This window comes from Canis lupus, chromosome 14 (genome assembly GCF_011100685.1).
Source record: "Canis lupus familiaris isolate Mischka breed German Shepherd chromosome 14, alternate assembly UU_Cfam_GSD_1.0, whole genome shotgun sequence".
In the NCBI taxonomy this organism is placed as follows: Eukaryota; Metazoa; Chordata; class Mammalia; order Carnivora; family Canidae; genus Canis; species Canis lupus.
In genome coordinates this window covers 18,830,658-18,837,366 of record NC_049235.1, presented here as the reverse complement: position 1 = coordinate 18,837,366, position 6,709 = coordinate 18,830,658, and positions in this window count along the sequence as shown.

The window sequence follows — 6,709 nt, the reverse complement described above, 5'->3', positions numbered from 1 at the left end:
CTGGGTGATAGGCATTACGGAGGACACATGATTTAATGAGTACTGGGTGTTATATGCAACTGATGAATCACTGAATCCTACCTCTGAAACTAATAATATACTATAAGTTAATTAATTGAATTTAAGTTAAAAACAAGACAAATGGAAACCAGAGATGGATAATATTCCGAAGTACACAAACACCTAGAGATTTACATGAGTTCAAGCTTTCCTCCTGTGGTAAGAAAAGGAACAAGAATTAGCAGAAATTTAAGCACAATTATATGAATGGTGGAGAGATGTCTGAAGTCTGGAATTTGGTAAATAATATTCTAATGTATCGAAAGAAATTAGGCTTCCCACATGATCATTTGGTGAGCTTACCATAGAATACTTGGCAGAATTCAAAAATAAAATATTAAAAATAGCTTGTGAGCACTTATGAAATTTAAAGGTTATCATCAAATGCCTTTATGCGAGGCTTTTGTTGAGGACAGGAATATCACAATATTTTCACTTCCCATTTTGAAGGTGTTGCTAGTATTATATTCCCAAATTTCACAAAATTTCATATTACCTTATGGTCAAACTGGAAAAACATGGGGTAAGTGATTAAAGGTAGTGCATTCATGGCTCTTATACACTTGTTCAAAGAGTTCTGATTACTGGAGCTGCCTTGTGCCAGGGCTGAGAGCTCTGTCCTTGGTTCTGTCCCACTCACATTCTTGTCCACCTGACTAAGGACCTACAAGAAATACTTCCTTGTCACTTGGTCAACAAAGTAAGATAAGACATGTTTCATGTTTTAAATGATAGAATCTGGAACCAAAAAATTCCAAATAGGCTGTAACAAGGTCCAAAGTAACAAAATAATATTTTTTAGATGAAAATTACATAAGATCTTAAATTGGCATTTAAAACAATCTACTGTACAAATGCTAAAGAGGACAGGATTTTAACAGCACTGAATAAACTTAAGATCTTCAGTTGGCTATAAGCTCAAAATGATCTGACATTCTGCATCTGATCTGGTTATCATCAGTCAATGCAGATATTCATAGCATTAATGGAAAGGAGACAGGTTTCTATGTTCTTCCTGGTTATAGGGTATAACAGAAGACAATGAGAGTAGGTCCCATGGAGTGTAGTTTCAGATCCAGGAAGATGTCTGATGATCAGAGCTTGTGAAAAATTGAGTTATCTGTTGCTGGAAATTCTCAGTTAGTAGCTAAGACTGAGGAGGAATGCTGTAAAAGATATCCTCCTTTGTGAATAACCACAGGTTAGGACATCCCTAACTTTCCTACTGGAAGGTTGCACTAGGTGACCTCTAAGCTCCCTACTAGCTTTAAAACTATTAAGATTTTACTCTGGAAGCTTCTCAGCACTTTGTTTTCTTATTCCCTGGGGCTACATATTAAGATGCCTGCTGCTGAGTGCATATGCTGCCTCCAATATAGATTCACTGTATCCTAGGTGAACAGGATGTTACTGGACTTTGGGTTTACAGACTCCTGGACAGTTCCTGCCTACTTGTCACTCTCCCAACTCCATGAGATCCACTGTGGACTCCTCAAGTCACAGTGAAGAGATTAGCGTTTGTCTTTTTTCTGCATGCTCAATTGTTACCTGTTTTTACTAAAGAATTTTTGACTCTCCAACTCTACCTTGTCAGATGGACAATTCTAGTGTGATGCGGTCACTGTTAAATCTTCCTACTTCAAATTCTACAGTTCTGCCATTTACGCATTATTCCTGAAGCTTAGGGTACAGCAGCTCATCACACCAACTGGTCAATACTTGCCCACCTGGACCTCTGCAAAAAGTCTTCTATGCCACCATCACTTTGATTACATCATGATGTCTTCCCAAAGTTCCTCTTCATATTCTCCTGAAGATGAAATCTAAGAGCTAAGAAAGCAAAAGAAGAGTCGAAGAAAAAAGAGGAGGATTCAACTTCTAACAAAACAAAAACAAAAACAAAAACAAAAAACCCAAATCTATTTTGGCTTAAAATGAAAAAAGCAGCCATCAAAGGGCCTTAGGCCACAAGAGCCAAGTTCCCATTATTATGGTTAAATACTTGCCAAACAACACTTCAAATTGACAATATGTTGAAATCTGCTATAATGTGCACATGATAAGCAATGGAGCTTCACCTAGGAGGATCACCTTGGCTTTCCTCTACAAGATGCTTAGAAAAGCATTTAAACCAGCGTCCAACAAGTGAGCTTTTAAACATAAAGACAAAGTACTTATTGAGAAAAATATATCAGGTACTGCCAAATATCAGTCCATGGTGTGCGCTAATTGTAATCCCATTTACAATTTTATTATTGACACACACTTAAGTCTCAGAAACAAAACCGCAGGTAGTTAGCTTGGAACAAGACTTGTCTCAAAGATTAATGACTCAGAAGAGGTAACCAATGGACCTCAGCCCAAATAAAGTTTAAAACAACCATTCCATTATCTGAAGAAACAGATACCAGGTAGTACATTTGTTTGTTCAGTCGATGAAGATCGGGGCACAGGGAGATCTGTGTGAACATATGAGCCTGGAGAGGAAAATATCTGGTCCTTGCATTTGTAAATTTACAACTGACAAATAAATCTACTAAGAGAACTGAGAGTACTTTCCTGGCAATCTTAAGATACTGATAAATGGCAAGGTTATACCTCTGGTAATGCCTCTGTTGTTTTTCTGTGCTTCTGTTGCTTTTCTTTGGTTCTCACTAACATCCAAGTACCATTTTTCCTCCTTCAACCCTCAAAGAAGCTGAACTAATGAGTCTAAGACACTCTTAATTTCAGTGTGAAGAAAAATGTGCCCACTTATAGAACTACTTCTTCTGTTCCCCAACACTTGCTAAGACTGGGGCTAGAGAAAGAGGTTGCAATAGGGTGATTGGGATGAGAAAGGAAGAAATGCAGAACAAAGCAGAAAATGGTGAAAGCAATCCTGCACATGGGCAAGAGAGCAAAGAAGGGACTAAGTGCTGAGCTGCTCAGTGTGGACACTGCTATTACATGTGAGCCACCTACCACTACCACTTGAGAGCCCCAGACTTAAGACTTCCACATGGAGAAAACTTTCCCCACATATGAGGTGGAACTGAATAGAAGACCTGGAATTTCCTAGAAGGTAATATGGCAGCACAAACACTACCACTGTCACATGAATCACACCTGAATTTCTTAAGAGTCAGAAGATCCCTTGGATGGTTTCCTTGAATGAAGGAAACGACTCCTGAGCAGGTGCCTGTCATAATGGCATAAATACTGATTCTCACTTCCCCATGTCAAGACACATCATTCACCTGTAATAGGCTCTGCTATTAAATCTGGAAGCACTAAAAATGTAAGGAATTCTTTTTTTTAAAGATTTTATTTATTTATTCATGAGAGAGACAGAGAGAGAGAGAGAGGCAGAGACACAGGTAGAGAGAGAAGCAGGCTCCATGCGGGGAGCCTAATGTGGGACTGGATCCCAGACTTCTGACAGTCTTGCCCCAAAGAAACCAAGCAGCACTTCAGGACAGTTGAGAGGAATTCTAGTTTGAAGGGGTGGCAGTATTTGCATTCCATTTGACCACTTGACCCATCATATAGTTTTGAGCTAAGTAAGAGTCAGGGCTAAGTGCTGTCAAGATATACAGGGGAACACACAGGTAGATAAATGTTCTGGGAAATTCCCTCCTCTATACAGATTCCCTTCTCCCCATAGCTGATTGGACCAGTGGAGGTCATTCATTCCTTTGGATGCAGAGATTAAAATTCTACTTGGAGTGTCTGAGAGTACAGACAGGCCCACGTGGTCCCCATCTCAAAATGCCTGTCATGCATTATTGAATAAGATCTGCTGCTTTATTCATCCTTGTCTCCTGCTTGGCTACACAAACTAAGTTTGTCACAGTTCCTCGGTCTTCTCAGTGACCCTCTCCCTGCCCCTTGTGTGCCAACCACACTGCCTTTTCTGTTCCATCAGCCTCCTCCCCAACACCTGTTTTTTTTCAGTCTCCACTGGAACATATATTCCTGTGTGTAGTCTTTCCTCCCATTCCAGAATTCTCCTTTGGAGTACTCTCCAGCATGGAATCCGTGTCTTACATCTGTTTATCCTACTAGATTTAAACTCCTGAGGACAGGAACGATTTATCCAATCCACTAGAGCTTGGCTAGTGTGTGACACAAGACAGGACCCTGGTGCTCATTCTGGTTGCTTGAATGATGAGCTAGCTAGGAAAAGGGCTGCACCAGAACTTATCTTCCCCAAGGAGATGGCTTCTGCTTCCCAGCCAAAAAACTATACTGTCCACAGGCCTCAGGTCACTAGGTGGCGAGTTGTTCTCACATTTGTTGTTAACACAGCCCCACACAAAATCTCTACATGCTCCCAGCCCTGTCTCACTTCTCACAGTGACAATGCCAAGGGGGTGAGAGTCAATGACTACTCTTCTTGCTGTCCCAGGCTTGTGAGTTTCCCCAAGAAAGCATCTTCCTTAACCTGCTCTGTGTGATGTGGAAATTGTCCTAAGCTCCATTGCACCGCAGATGGCAACTCTAAAGGGACAAAACCTCTATGAACAATGCTTAACAATATTCATGGGCCAAGTATGATTCCTGCTTCCTAAAGAAAGCTTTGGGTTTATGCTATATGCTGATAACTCCTACATCTACATCCCTTTTCCAGACTCAGGTGCACAGCCTCTTCGATACCTCCAATGATATCTCTTAAATTCAGCTGTCCAACTGTTCTTTCAATCATCTTCACAAACCCAGTTCTCCCAAAGACTTCCACTTCCTCATTAGAATCATCTTTAAGGGATCTCTGGGTGGCTCAGCAGTTTGGCACCTGCCTTTGGCCCAGGGTGTGATCCTGGAGACCCGGGATCAAGTCCCACATCAGGCTCCCTGCTTGGAGCCTGCTTCTCCCTCTGCCTGTGTCTCTGCCCCTCCCTCTCTCTCTGTGTCTCTCATGAATGAATAAATAAAATCTTAAAAAAAAATCATCTTCAATTCCTCTTTCCGCAAACATTACATCAACCAATCAACAAACCCTGTCTCTAACTTTGAAACACATCTAGAATCTGATCACCACTCACCACATCCAGCAAAACTCCTGCAGTCTAAGTCTCCGTTACGCTGTTCTTGGCTTCCCATAGTAAGTTCTTTGTCTCCTTGCTTCAATCCTTGTCCCCCTATAGCCTTTTCTCAAACACAAAAGAGCTATTTTGCAAAAACTTAAGTCAGAACTCAGGTATCCACTCTGCTCACAATCTTCCAAATGCTTTCTAACTGAAAGTAAAATCAAAGTCTTTTCTGTGGTTCACAGGCCTTCACTCTGTGCGACTCCTCCTAGCATATCCTTTCCACTCCTATTCTTTCCCACTGGCTGTGCCAGGCCACACTGGTCTCCTTACAGTTTGCAGAGCAGAAGCCTTCACCCTAAGCCTTCACCTTGTTTACTACTCCCTTAGCCTGCAACTCTCTACCTGAGATAACTGCATGGCTGGCCTCCTCATTTCATTCTAAGGGAGATATTTTGCAATCTTCCTTGTTAAAATTCTGTAACAACCACAACCACCACTCCCTGTCACTTCTTCCCCAGGGCACCTATTCCTGAGAAGGACAGGTTTCATGGAAAGTATAACATCTTGGTTGGGTTCTAAAGGTGGAATTGTGATAGGAAGTAGGGATAACAGAAGTAAGATAACACAGCAGGCAGTCAGCAAAAATTGTCTTCTAATAGTTACCCGAGGGTGTAATTGCACTTCAGTGGAGGCTCCAGAAAGGACTTCTGCTGAAATGGAAACTCTGACTAAAATGTCTCTTCTGTCTAGGGCAAAGATTAGCATGCTATTTGTGGTGGTTGGACCAAAGTACTCACAGTATGGAAATATCTTTTCTTCAAAACATAAATCCTTTTGGTTACTGGTAGTCAGAATAAGGAAACAAGGGATGGGGGAAGAAACAGATTAAAATATAGGTTGTAGACTTTTTAAAAAATTTCCTTTCTGGATTGAAAGATTCAGTTCACTGTGAAAAACTCTGTAAAGAGCAAATCTGGAGACCTTCAGCAGGACGGAGTCTTCTCAGTCTTGAGATCCAGATGTAATCACCAAAAGTTCTCGGGCAGCCCCAATGGCACAGCAGTTTAGCGCCACCTGCAGCCCAGGGTGTGATCCTGGAGACCTGGAATCGAGTCCCACGTTGGGCTTCCTGCATGGAGCCTGCCTCTCCCTCTGCCTATGTCTCTGCCTCTCTCTCTCTCTCTCTGTGTGTGTCTCTCATGAATAAATAAATAAAATCTTTTTTAAAAAAACGGTTCTTCATCAAAAACAAAAAGCAAAACAAAAAATGTTCTAGATAAATCATATCAGTAAAGTACCAAAATCCCAGAGAGAGACTAGTTATCCTTCTTTCCCAAATTCCTGCCCCTTCCCTCAACATCTCTAGAAATAAAAGAGAGAATTTAATTATGGATTTGTTTTCAAACTGAAAAAATGATGCAAGTATCCTCAGCAGTATTCACAAAAGGATGCACCAATCAAAAAAATTATATCAGAGTTAATGGACTGTTTTCCCCCAATTATTTTTGAACCACTTAATAATTCTCACGTATAAAATCTGACATTGGGAGTGTTGTGCACTTTGGACATTCTGATGGCCTTTAAAAATTTGTGGATGATAAGAATTGAGCAAATATTTTCCATAATACTAAAAAAGA